Source organism: Pelophylax lessonae (genome assembly GCF_965119305.1).
Source record: "Pelophylax lessonae genome assembly, chromosome: 5".
Taxonomy (NCBI): Eukaryota; Metazoa; Chordata; class Amphibia; order Anura; family Ranidae; genus Pelophylax; species Pelophylax lessonae.
Genome location: NC_138772.1, coordinates 455953970 through 455968025, shown reverse-complemented (window position 1 = coordinate 455968025; position 14056 = coordinate 455953970). Strand labels below are relative to the sequence as shown.

The 14056-nt window shown below is 39.4% G+C and overlaps 1 protein-coding gene across 1 annotated transcript in view; it reads right to left on the bottom strand.

The window, feature by feature from the left end:
• LOC309555379 (uncharacterized protein) overlaps nucleotides 1-14056 on the bottom strand; it is a 654339-nt gene that overhangs the window by 127477 nt on the left and 512806 nt on the right. The window lies entirely within an intron of this gene.

Below are 14056 nucleotides of genomic sequence, written 5' to 3'. Positions count from 1 at the left end.
CTCAGAAAATTATATTATTTCATAAGACCAAATAAAAAAAGATTTTGAATACAGAAATGTTGGTTTACTGAAAAGTATGTCCATGTACAGTATAGTATGTACTCAATACTTGGTCAGGGGTCCTTTTGCATTAAATACTGCATCAATGCAGCGTGGCATGGAGGTGATCACCCTGTGGCACTGCTAAGGTGTTATGGAAGCCCAGGTTTCTTTGATAGTGGTCTTTAGCTCATCTGCATTGTTGGGTCTGGTGCCTCTCATCTTCCTCTTGACAATACCTCATAGATTCTGTATGGTGTTGAGGACAGGCGAGTTTGTTGTCCAATGAAGCACAGTGATACCATGGGTCATTAAATCAGGTATTGGTAATTTTGGCAGTGTGGGCAGGTGCCAATTCTTGTTGGAAATTGAAATCAGCATCTCCATAAAGCTGGTCAGCAGAGGGAAGTATGAAGTGCTCTAGAATTTCCTGGTAGAGGGTTGTGCTGACTTTGGATTTGATAAAACACAGTGGACCAACATCAGTAGATGACATCACTGACTGTGTAAAATTCACATTGGACCTAATGCAACTTGGATTATGTGCCTCTCCACTTTCCCTCCAGACTCTGGGATCTTGAATTCCAAATTAAATGCAAAATTTACTTTCATCCGAAAAGATGACTTTGGACCACTGAGAAACAATCTAGTCCTTTTTCTGCTTAGCCCAGGTCTGACATTGTCTCTAGTTCAGGAGGGGCTTGACACAAGGAATGCACCAATTGTAGCCCATGTCCTGGATAAATCTCTGTGTGGTATCTCTTGAAGCACTGACACCAGCCATAGTCCACTCCTTGTGAATCTCCCCAAAATTCTTTAATGCCTTTGCCTCACCTTTGCCATACTCTCAAGGCTGCAGTTATCCCTGTTGCTTGCACACCTTTATCTACCACACGTTTTCCTACCAGGGTGAAACGCATTAGTATCTATGGACAATGTATTTGCTGTTGTGCATCAATGAAGCATCTTTTAAGAAGAAGCACCGAGTTGCCACAGGGGACAGGAGGTGGCGCATGGCTGTGAGCCACCAGTTCCGTACATTGAACAAGACCTGGATATTTGTTCAACCCTCCAAGGCGATAACCTTTGGGGGAAAGATGATGGGGTGGGGGAGGGGAGGGGGTTTCCGTTCTCCTATTCCTTTTTTTTTTCTCTCCTTTTCTCTTCTCTTTCAGGATTTCTCTTCACGAAAATATGTGCTAGCTACTCCTTTGGCTGCCCATGGCTTGGTAAATTTAGTTTCATACAACGGTAAAGGCTTGAACACACCTAGCAAAAGAAATAAGGTAATTAAAGAGTTGCATCACTATGGAGCTGGAGTTGCCTGCTTACAAGAAACACATCTTACACATGCTTCAGGGATTAAATTGTCCTCTCAGCTTTTCCCTACGTGGTTTTTACGATGACTCGACTTCGGGTCACTCACGGGAAGTAGCAATTGGATTTAGTAGGAGCACTGTGCTTACGCTAAAGGAGGAGTTGGCAGACTCTGAGGGGAGGTACATGTTTATTAAGGGAAGACTATTCATTATGAAGTGTACTGTGGTAAATATTTACTCCCTGAGTAGGGCTCCAAACAAGTTTCTGAGGAGAGTTCTGAAAAGATTGATGACATTCAAAGAGGGGAGGCTTATTGTGGTGGGAGACTTAAATATGGGGTTGGACCGCGTTCGGATTAATCAGCGGGGACTTCTCGTCTCCCACTGCAAAGGCAGAATGAAACAAGGAGACTATTGGGAGAGTATCAGCTTGTAGAGACTTGGAGGGTTACACTTCAGAGACTACACTTGTTATTTCTCAGTACATGGGTCTCATTCATGGATTGACTACATTTTAATAGAGCACCAACTTCTAGTCTCCCTTAAGGACGTGACAATTAAGCCAATCACACTCTCTGACCATGCCCTGGTGATAGTTCAGTGGGATGTGCTTGCTACAGTACCTATAGAATGGATGTGGAATTGAACGACTCGCTCATCCAGGATCCTAATATAGTGGAGAGAGTAGAAGAAGAATTGGAGAATTTCTTTGCGATCAATCATTCACCAGAGATTTTACGATCTGTGGGAATTGTACAAGGCTTATATAAGGGGGATACTAATAGGCATCAGGTCACAAAGGAAAAAAGAAAAGGAGAGAATGAACCAGCTATTTGGGGAAATCCACACATTGGAACAACAGACTAGACCCAAAGGTACCCCAGAGCAGCAGGTGTTAAATGAGAAGAGAGGAGAATTGGGGGTATTTATGGAGCAGGAAACAAAAAGCGCATTTCACATAGTCATAAAAGAAATAAACCTGGAAAATGGCTAGCAAAAGCAGTGAGGGAGAAAAAAAACGCAACCCATATTCCCAAAATTAAAAAGGCGATTGGGGAAATAGTGTATGCGTCCCCAGATATCGCTCAGGTGTTCAACTCCTATTATAGTCAAGTTTATAATGTTACCCAGAAAGAGGAAGGCAGGGATAAAGGTAAAGAAGACCCTGCTGTGAGGGAATACCTACAAGAGCTGGATCTTCCAAGGCTATCCAGATAGGAACTAGGGATCTAGAGGCGCTGATCACATGTGAAGAGGTGGGGTGGGTAATAAAAAATATGGCCATGGGGAAGAGCCCAGGTCCTGATGGCTACTCGATCCTGTATTATAAAAGGTTCCGAAAAATCCTAATCCCCAAATTATGCAAATATTTTAATACAGTGGGGGAAGGGGAGAATTTAAGACAGGAGTCTCTGCTCACCTATATAACTCTTATTTTGAAGGAGGGGAAGGATCCTGCGACACCGACGAGCTATAGACCAATGTCCCTCTTAAATACTGATATAAACATTTTTACTAAAATAATCGCAGAAAGACTAAAACCTCTCCTGCCGAGATGGATACATAATGATCAGGTGGGCTTTGTGTCTGGTCGAGAGGGAGGGGACAACTGACTTAAATCACTATTTTTGGTCCATGAAGCAAAAAAGAAGGAAATCCCGGCAATATTATTGTCTATAGATGCCAAAAAGACCTTTGACGGGGTCGAATGAAGTTTCATGTTAGAAACTCTGAGATTTAGGTAGTTAGGTATTGGAGAAAGGATGTTGCGGTGGATCATTACCTTTTATTTCCATCCAATGGCAAGAATAATAGTGAATGGTGTCTTGTCCTCCACCCTCAAACTACACAACGGGACTAGACAAGGGTGTCCCCTCTCCTCAATGTTGTTTGTCCTAGCTGTAGAACCCCTGCTGGCAGCAATTCATAAAAACCCAGACAACAGAGGGGTGAAAGTGGCGAGTAAGGAGTACAAAGTGGCCGCGCCCGATTTAAAAAAAAATATTACCAGGCAATTCTATTGCACGAATAGCAGATTGGATACACAATAAGAAAGATTAAGAGCTGGGTGGAAACTGAGTGTGCAAAAGTGGGGTAGATTTGTGAAAGATGGTTTTGGGTGCCACAAGTATAGACCTAGCTAATAATAAGAACATATTGACTAGGAACATGTTAAGAATTTGGGACAGGTTATTAGGATCTCTTCACTGGGAATATAATGCATCTCTTTAACCACTTGCCGACCGCCGCACGACAATCTACGTCGGCGGTCAGCCCCTCACAGGCAAACTAACGTAGGGCTACGTTGCTTGCTTGTGAGGGTCTAGGGAGCGAGCGCGCGCCCCCGGAGGCGCGCTCCCGCTCCCGCGTGGTCACGGACCCCCCGCGCGTGTGACCAGCGGACCCGATGTCCGCCGGCCACTCGGTGATCGGCGGGGGAGAGGGAGAATGTCAGGCAGCTTGTGTAAACAAGCTGCCTGTCATTCTCCTCGCTGCAAAGACACTGATCACATGGATCTACTATGTAGATCCGTTGATCAGTGTCCTTACAGCTGAAGCCACAGCCAATCACAGTAGAAAGCACGCCCCTAGGGACACACACAGCCCCTCCCTCCTAAATAAAGTTAACCCCTTCACTACCAGTGTATTTTTACAGTAACAGTGCATATATATAGCACTGATTACTGTAGAAATGTCACTGGCAACCCCAAAAGTGTCAAAAATGTCAGTCAAGGGTCCGATCTGTCCGCCGCAATGTCGCAGTACCGCAAAAAAATCGCAGATCGCCGCCATTACGCGTTAAAAAAAAAACAACAAAAATGACAAAAATCTTTCCCTTTGTTAGTAAACGTGATAACTTTTGCGCAAACCAATCAAAATATGCTTTTTGCGATTTTTTTTACCAAACATAGGTAGCATAAAACAAATTGGCCGAAAATGTTAAAAAATTTTGATTTTTACATTTTTTTTGGGGGGAATTTCATATAAAAAAATGTGAAAAATATTGTTATTTTTGCAAAATTGACGCTCTTTTTTTGTTTATAGCGCGTGATCAAAAAATCGCACAGGTGATAAAATACCACCAAAAGAAAGCTCTGTTTGTGGGAAAAAAAGGACGCCAAATTCGTTTAGGTACAGCGTCGCACGACCGCGCAATTGTCCGTTAAAGTCACACAGTGCCGAATCGCAAAATACCCCCTGGTCGGAATGGGGGTAAAATCTTCCGGGGCTTAAGTGGTTAATAGACACAAATTATTTTAAAACCAGGGAAAGAGGATTGTTTAAATTTTGTTAGATGGGCAAAAAATTAGTTGATACAGTTAAAAAATGTAATGGTAGAAAATATAATGTGCCCTTTTTTGAGTTAACACAGAAATGGGTGATATGCCGCTTGATAAATGGAGATATACATAGTTGCAACACTTTGTACACTCTCTCCCACAGCCTCTGCGGGGAAGGGATAACATGAGACCAATGGAGAGACTGTTTGGCTCGCCTGCATGTATTAAGCATAGCATATCAAAAATATATATGATTTGACTTTGAGAAACAGACCCTTTCATATTCACCATACCTAGGAAAATGGGAAAAGGAATTAGGAATTAGGACCCCTCCGGGACGAGGAAGAAAGAAAGTTTTAAAATGAGCTTGTTACTCATCAGATGATTTAAGGACAACAGAGATGTGTTACAAGCTTCTTGTCAGATAGTATCTCACCCTGCAGTGGGATCAGAGGTTCAGTGCAGTGTTATCCCCAATTTGTTGATGGGGTGGTGGGGCTCCCGGGACCTTTGCACATCTGTGGTGGAAGTGTCTGAAGATACACTTTTTTTGGGAAGGGATTATTAGGTCAATCAGCCAGACTACAGGAGATGGTATCCAGGCGGAACCTTGGAGTTGCCTGTTGCACAACACAAAGAAAAAGGCAATCGTATATAAGAATATGCTTGTGCCTCACTAACTGAACGCAGCTAAAAGTTTGATACTGTTATTTTGGCATTGGCTAGAAGCCCAGAGTATGAGGGACTGGGTCATAAGGGTGGATTGAGTAAGGTCTATGGGGGAAACGATGTATACAGTTGAGGACTCTCACACAAAATATCTAGATATATGGGGAGACTGGCTGGAGTTTAAAAAACTGAGGACTACATTAAAATGCTGGGGATAGGAGACTGATATTGGAGACAGCTTAGGGAACAGATAAATCTGGGCCTAAGAAGTCAGCATAAAGGTTGGGAACAATGATGCAAAAGAGAGAAGTGCATGATAGAGAATAAGGGTAGAATTAAAAAGGGGATATTACCGATTCTTTTTTACGATGGGGAGAGGGGGTGGGGTGGGGGAGGGACATTAGCATAGAAGCTCACATGTAATAGTTATATAAGAATGCTTGCTTTCTGTATAATGATGACTATTGTGTTTATTTGCCAAAGAAAAATTGAATACAATGTTAATATACAAAAAAAAAAGTGTCAGCTTCCCAAGTCAATGCTGAAAAGGAAGAAGCAGGGTGAGATGAGCTGCTGAAAGTAAAAAGTCAGCTTGTTTGTGTTTCAAAACTTTTTATTTATGTACTCTTGTATTTACTCTAACATTTATAGCCTGGCTATAGCCGAGCTTTAATCTAATGCAACTGCTAAACCTCTCTAGGGATAACACTAAATATTATATTCACTCTAAGCATACCCCTAAACCTGTAATCAAAGCTGTCGTCTACCTTAATCTGAAAATTTTGATTCCCCCATAAACCAGACCTACTACTAAACCTAGTCCTTAAAATTGACCGGGAGCTAAAAGGCAAGGTTTTCTCCATACATTGGGGCCCCCTCTCCCTTTATAAGTCATTGTGTGATGGAAGTGGAAAAATCCCCTGAAGGAAAAAAAATAGAATATATCTTACCTCCACTTCAATCTGTGATGCCTAAGAGAGGATAACATCCCTATCTTTCTGGGAAGCAGGATAATTACACTGTGCTAGAGCACTATCTCTTTGGGATTTGGGATACTAATCATTCCTCCAGATCTCTCCAGAAGCATAGTGCCATCACCGCTTCAATGCCAGAGGTAAGGTAAGTATACTTGCTTTTTACCCCCACAGGTTTGTTTTTGGGCATACATTATATGGCAATTTATAAAGGGGATGGGGACCATGAAGTAATGAGCAAACCTTGCACTAAAAAGCAAGATTTGAACTTGAAGCAATGCCTACGTCTATGGACCTCAAAACGCATTAAAATCAGCCCAAAGCAGTGCAGGGACTACTTTGGCATTGTTGCAACTTGAAGTCGTATGGATATGAACGGTACTCATTGGAAATCATGCAGTACGACTCGTCATGCAACTTAGCAGTCCCAAATCGCAGGACAAGTCACACCAGTGTGAAAGGGGCCTTAAGGATAGATTTTTAATTATGTACCTTTGCTCTACTCCATCTTTAAAATAATTTGTTCCAAAACCACAGGGTCACTTTAAAGCTGTCCACACAATACAATCTCATCATGTAATATCTGTACAATCTCAATAACAATTAGTAGATATTTTTTTAAACATGCCTAACAAATGCATTGGATTTATACTCAGCCATGTAGGATATATTGTTGTTAGTGAATCTAAATAAGATATACCTCACCAGAACCTAACCAGTATGTGATAAAAATGCAATCCAAAACCTGCTCTATAGAATTCAAAGTCCCTACTCCATAGTGCCCATATCTTGCAATGTGGAAACCAAGTCTAAATCATATCTATGTTATTGGATGATTGTATAAAAAGCTCTACATTTTAAGTTATAACTGTGATAAAAAAAATTGCCATAAATGAAGAATAATATGCATGGCCCTCACCCATACCTAGAAGATGAGGTTTTTTCTATATTTCTGATGTGTTGGCATGTGAATACCTTCTGCTTTATGAAGGCCTTGTATGTTCTTTGCCATGTTATTTTATAAGCTTACAAATATAATTATAGAATGTTTTTAGCATAATTTCTACAGTAATGTAGAAACACATGAACACATGTTTTCAGAAACATTAGAAAAAGTTACATGGCCTATGGAAAGCTTGTATTCTAACCACAAGATTGAAAATGAATTAAAAAAGGATGTTTTGACCAATTATTATAAGGCTAGACATAAATTCATCAGCCAACCATTAAATAAGAACTAAAGGCAAAACTTTTTTTCATTTTGGACAGAGTAAGTGAGGGTTATAACTCCTGTCAGTTTTTTCTATAATCTGTGTTCCACTGGAGAGATTTCCCTTTATTTCCTGTCAAAACAGTCAAAACTCTTGGGGACCCCAGGTCACCAGAAGTAATGTCCCCACTGGAAAATGTCACCATTACTGTTCTAGGGACAACCCAAAATGTGGGAACTTCTTTCACTTTTAATAATAATAGTAAATGGAACAAATAGAGAGGGTGAATCTCCCTAACAGGGGCAGAGGTAGCAATAAATAGTATTGTATCGACCTAGCCAGTCATGCGGACACCACACCACAGAAATGTGTATAATGCAACAGAAAGAAAAGAGAATGGGGCTTTTTCGGTGTTGGCTACCCCATTTAGCAAAAAAATATACATATATCTTAAAAAAAACTTTGCTTTATTTATTTATAATTTTTTTTTTTTTTTGTTTTTATGGATTGTATTGTCCAATGAATGTATGCACCATTGTATATTGACTCTATCTGCTATGGTTGATATGAGTAATGAATTTTAACCTCTTTGGATATAAATAAAGCAAAGTTTTTAAGATTTATGTATATTTGCTGAATGGGGTAGCCAACCGTGAAAAAGCCCCATTTTCTTTTCTTTCATTACAGGTAGCAATAAAAACCTGAAATTTTAATTTGTCTCCATTCTTTCCAAAGCTAAACAAATGTCTTTAGATACACTTTAAATTCAAAATATGTAGAAATATCACTAAACTCCTTCTGAAAATGTTGTTTGCCAGATAGAAATTGTTGAAGGAGCAAGACTAATGGTGTGAATACACGATTAGCATATCACCCGATCATTCGACCACCGACTTTTGAAAAAGTATTTGTTGGTCGAAAACGTTGCCAACATACACGGTCCGAATATCGCCCAACCATTGCCCGCTGACCATCGAAACAGTGTTCGTCGGTCGAAAACATTGCCAACATTAACGATGCAAAAAAAAAAATGTTACAGACCAATCGATCACATACGTAGTCCTCACGTTTCACGTTTAAGCGGAGGTGATGTAATGTGTGTGTAACCTTAAAGCCACGCCCATCCTCCTAGCACCAACAACCGCCTAGCACGAACGAGCGTGGGACCGTCAATACAGCCGTGTGTATATATATATATATATATCACCAACGTGCATTAGTCGGGTAGTGTTCGTGTTCACGAACGGGCGATCGATATTGAATATGGATGAGGCCCAGAATGCCAAAATTTGCATCACTGCACTTGGTGTTTTAGCCATCCATAAACACCAAAAAAAGAGCACAAGAAAGCAAAGAATTTGGACCAAAAAATGGCTGCAGAACCATGATCAATATTCTCATATAATTGATTAGAGAGCTAAAGGAGAAAAATCCTGATGACTACAGGAACTACCTCAGGATGTCTGATGCTTGTTTCCAACAATTATTATCTTTGATTGGTCCCCATATCAGAAAACAAGACACAGTTATGAGGGACTCCATCACTACTGAGCAGAGACATTCCATTATATATTTTGCCTTCTTTAGCTTTTTTCATTCGTGTTTACGAAACTTCTTGAACTTGTACAATGCTTCCGGGTCAACAGACATTTCCGGGAAAATATTTTCGGGCATGCTTGATGAGGTTATACAGATTTAAACTGAAGGAACTCAACACCAACGTACAGAATATCATTCATACGCAAACGAGACGACAGAATTTTTAGTGTTTTTCAAACGGTATTTTTCGTTCACAATATCGATATCGCTCATTGATGGCTGGGCATTAACGGGTAGAATATTGGCTGATCGCTCGCTGAACGAAAATTTTCGGCCGATTTTCTTATCGTGTATTCCAGCCATTAGTCACTGCCCCAGAACAACTATGCATATCAAAAGTTCACACTGACTCCACTAGCTGCATATTGTTCCAGGTTAGCTGCCCAGCTTTCATGTGGATTGCTTCATTTTAATATTTTCAGGGATACTGATCAAAAACAAGTAACATGTAATCAATGAACTCACAGCACTGCATACTTCTGGGTCAGTGACAAATAAATCATTACATCTGTTAACAGCCAGGCAACTAGCAGTTATAGAAAACTTTAGCAATGGCAGCCTACATATTTGTCTCAGCATGGGTTTCCTTTAAGCTAATTCATGTTCTCGCTAGGAGAGCTGTGAAGACGGGCCAGCAGGTAGTTTGATGACTACCAAAAGGCTTATTGCTGAAAACCAAAAACAACCTAAACTCAAAGCAATATTGATCAAAAATCATTAAGAGCCAATTCACACTTGGCTATTTAGATACAGCAAAACTCATGTGTTTTTGTTCCCTGTAAATGCATTTCAAGAGGAAATTCTATTCTTTCTTATGGGGCAGGTACACATCTTTGCACTGCAATTCTCTAGATAATATGGCTGTGTTATCTGTGCCACATCCCTAAGTCCCCGCTCACACCAGTACGACTTCAGGCACGAAATAGGATTTACAAATCGTACCTGAAATAGCATCTAATGTGTTTCTACGGCAGTGTCTTAATAGGTACGATTTCATGTAGTGCGATTTGAGAAGTAGTTAATGTATTACTTTTTCAGGACTTTGCAGGATTTCACTGCCATAGACTAGAATGCAAATCGTACCGGTGTCTATAAGATCAGCACTACTTGAGCACTGAAAAAGTAAAATATTAACCCTTTGCTAGTTAAGCTTTTGCTCATATTATCACTGTTCCTCAGCCTGGGGAACACATGGTATGATTTAAAGTAGTGCGATGTAAAGTCCGTCTTCAACACTACTTCTGTGAGATTTGTACAATTCAGTGCTACTTTATGAGAGGGGCTGTACATGTCACAGGGAGAAACAGTGATGTTATATACAAAAGTTTAACTAGCAGAGGGTTAATCTTTTACTTCTTTCAGGCTCAAGTAGTGCTGATAAGGACACAGGCACGATTTGCAACATGATTTACATTATAGTCTATGGCAGTGAAAACATGCTTAAGTCCTGAAAAAGTAATACTTGAACTACTTCTCAAATTGTACTATTTAAAATTGTGTCTATTAAGACACTGTCATAGAACTACATTAGATGCTACTTCAGGTACGATTTGTAAGTCTTTTGTCATGCCTGAAGTCGTACTGGTGTGACCAAGGGCTCATTGTGACATGGACAGCCCCTCTCACTGAAGTAGCACTGAAGTCTTATCAAATCATTACAAATCCCACTTAGGTAGTATTGAAGTAAGACTTTAAATTGCACTACTTTAAATCGTACCCGAGGTGACCGCAGGCTAAACCTTCCAAACAAGTATAAACCAAAGTTTTTTTGAAGGCAGGACTTTTGAGGCACCACAAGGTTACAACTCTCTTTTTAAAAACAAAAACAGTGCAGCTTGGCAATATTATTCAAATTGTGACATAAAAAAGGATTTACATCAAGCCCTGATTCACATCGGTGTGGCTTTGAAATTGCACTACTACTTACATAGTTACATAGTTGGTGAGGTTGAAAAAAAGACACCAGTCCATCCAGTTGAACCTATGATGAGTGTGTGTATAATAAGTGTTTATGTCAATAGTACATTGTATACCCCTGTATGTTATGGTCATTAAGGTGCCCATCTAATAGTTTTTTGAAACCCTGCTCCCCGCTGACACCACTGCTTGTGGAAGAGAATACCACATCCTTACCGCTCTGACGGTATAGAACCCTTTACGTAGTTTAGGGTTAAAGCGCTTTTCTTCTAATTTACTACTACAGCGGCATAGGTGGGAGGGGGGTGTGCTGCTAGAATTACTTTATCAGTGAAGGGAATCCTTCACTCTAAAAAATGTTATCTTGGTCATCGCTTCAGCTGTACTGGTACGTTGCTGGAGGGGAAGCAGTTAAAGGGTAACCACTTTCATAGGGAAAAGAAAATATCATAAAAAAAATGTCATTTGGCATATACAATTGCTACACAGGTAATATTGTTATTTCATGTAATTAATTGAAAGAATGTCTTTCCTTTTCAATCTGTAGCACTGTAATTCTCTGTAAAATTCAATGCAATATGGCATCCAGGAAGCTATCTGTACACAGTTGACAAGAATGTAATTTCCTGCTTGGGTGATTGGTTCACTGATTTTCCCAGAAGTCTGCACTTGTCAGACTTTAGGCATCCTCTGCAACAAAAATGTCATTTTTAGTGAAACACCCCCTAAGAGTTAACTACGTATAAAGAAATGCAGACACTGCATCAGAATCAAGCAAATCGCTATTTCTTCAGAGTAGAAACAGGTAGAAATATGCAACAAAGCTTGTTAAAATCCTTGCACTGTATAATAATCACCTGGAGGGGTTTTTAGTTTAATGGACAGAGGTAAAGATGTTGATCCAATGTCCATTAAGGAGACTGAAAACTAATTTTTCCAAGCCAGAAAAATGAATTGCTAAATTAGGAGCTATGTCTGTGACCTGTCTGTCTTTGCAGAGTGGAAAATATATGTAGATCCCAGCCTGCTGCCAGCAACCTGTCAAAAATCAATGACAGGCTGAAATAAGCAGTAGTTGTACACACTACATTTAGAGCACTACATATATCCCTGTATGTATGTACTGCTCTAATCTGTATATATCTGTGTACAGCCACTATGTATTTCAGGCTGCCATTGATTTTGAGAGGCTGCTGGCAGTGAGCTGTATGCTGCACCTGTAAATCCTGGGCAGAAAATGATGACTGAATGTATGCTATATGGCCCGCTTACTGCCGTGTGCATAAATTCTAAAAGTGTATGCATATAAAGTATATCACAATTTTTAATTTAGTGGTTTGCCTGCAGTTTTGCTTCAAAAGCACTAATTTCAGCAAAATTTATGAAGAACATACATTTCAAAAACAGTAATGCAGGTTCTCCATTTTTGCTGTACTATAGCTCTAGCCATGCTAGCATGGATCCTGTTTAACCATATGGAATTGGTGTAATAAGATATGAACGTCCATCTAACCAATATTCTATTAAACGACTGAGTAAAATAAGAATATCAATTTCAATCGCCTACAAAAATTACCACTTTCCATAACCACTGCCTGCTGTAACGTCTCTACTCAACATTACTGCTGAGATGGACATATGGATGAGGTTAATTTTTTCCTTACAGAAAAACATATTTTTTTTAATAACCTGCACATGGAAAGAGAATATTACGTAAATTACATACACACACAAAAAAAAAAAACACACACACAATCATCTGCCAAAGTTCTTTACAAATCTTCGATTATTTGATGTTTTCCATTTTATGCCTTTAGAAGATGGTAATAAGGCTCTGATGCAAAAAGAAGAAGACAAAGCCACCTCCCCTCAAAGTATATCACATAATGTCATCATGAGATGGTCTTGTCATCTTGACATACAGAATGAACAGCAAACAGCTGTCCTGTATGTAGGAAAAGGCAAAGAAAAACCTGCGCTTGATTAGACTTTCTGTCATAGCGCTGACTGCTGGAGCTCTAATTTGACTCTGAACTGAAATATCAACAAAGATGAATAGAAGAAATTAAAAATTCAGCCAGTTTGACACTGTTTTCTTGACAACAGTTTGACATTATTAGACAATTGTGGGCGGGTAAAATGAGAAGAAAAGACCTGTCTTAAACAGAAAAGAAAGAATATAAAAACAAGCAAAAAAAAAAAAAAAAAACACATTTGGAGAGGAAGTAAAATGGGATGATAAATCTGCTTGATAGAGCTCATCATCATAAAATTACCCACCTAAAGATGGCAGGCATCAATGGGAAAAAAAAGAATCTCTGATAAAAGTAAATGTATATCTGATAATGCTTCATGTGATCGCAGTCCTATGAACAGAACATTGGGGTAGGTTAGGAATTTACAAAGTTGTAGGGATACAAAGAAGTTGCAAAAACCTGTTATTTTAGATGTTTCAGGAATTCATCTTGTACTGGTCTGACTAAGGCCAAGTTTGGCCTAAATGCATAAGCGTGGATTTTACTTTTTATTCTGCTATGTGAGCAATATAGCAATATAGTATTTGTATTGTATGCATATAGAGAAAGCTTTGACTTTACAGATAACTACGAAGGAGTGTAGCAATAAATCAACCACTGCTGGCATGCAGGACATTATTGTATTTGGTTAGATGATTACCTTGCTTTTTGTTCGGTAGAATGGAATCCCATTGGTTGTACTGAGTAGCTGAACTTTGTAAATTATAACTGCATTTAGAATGACAACAGAAAAAGATCATGTAGTCTAGATTCTGCCCCTTAATTTTTTTCCTATTTTTAAAGGGTAACTCCACTTTTGTGTGGAAAAAAATAGTAAATAAACAGCAAAGAAAAAATAGCATAGTGTATACAATTGCAACACAAGTCATATTGTAATTGAAAGTTATTAAACATGACCTTTTCTTTTCAATATGCAGCCGCTCTAATTTCCTGAAAATGCAATGCAATATGGCTATCTGGAGTTGTTCTGTACACAGAATGTGTATAGACCACACCCCCAGAAACATCATT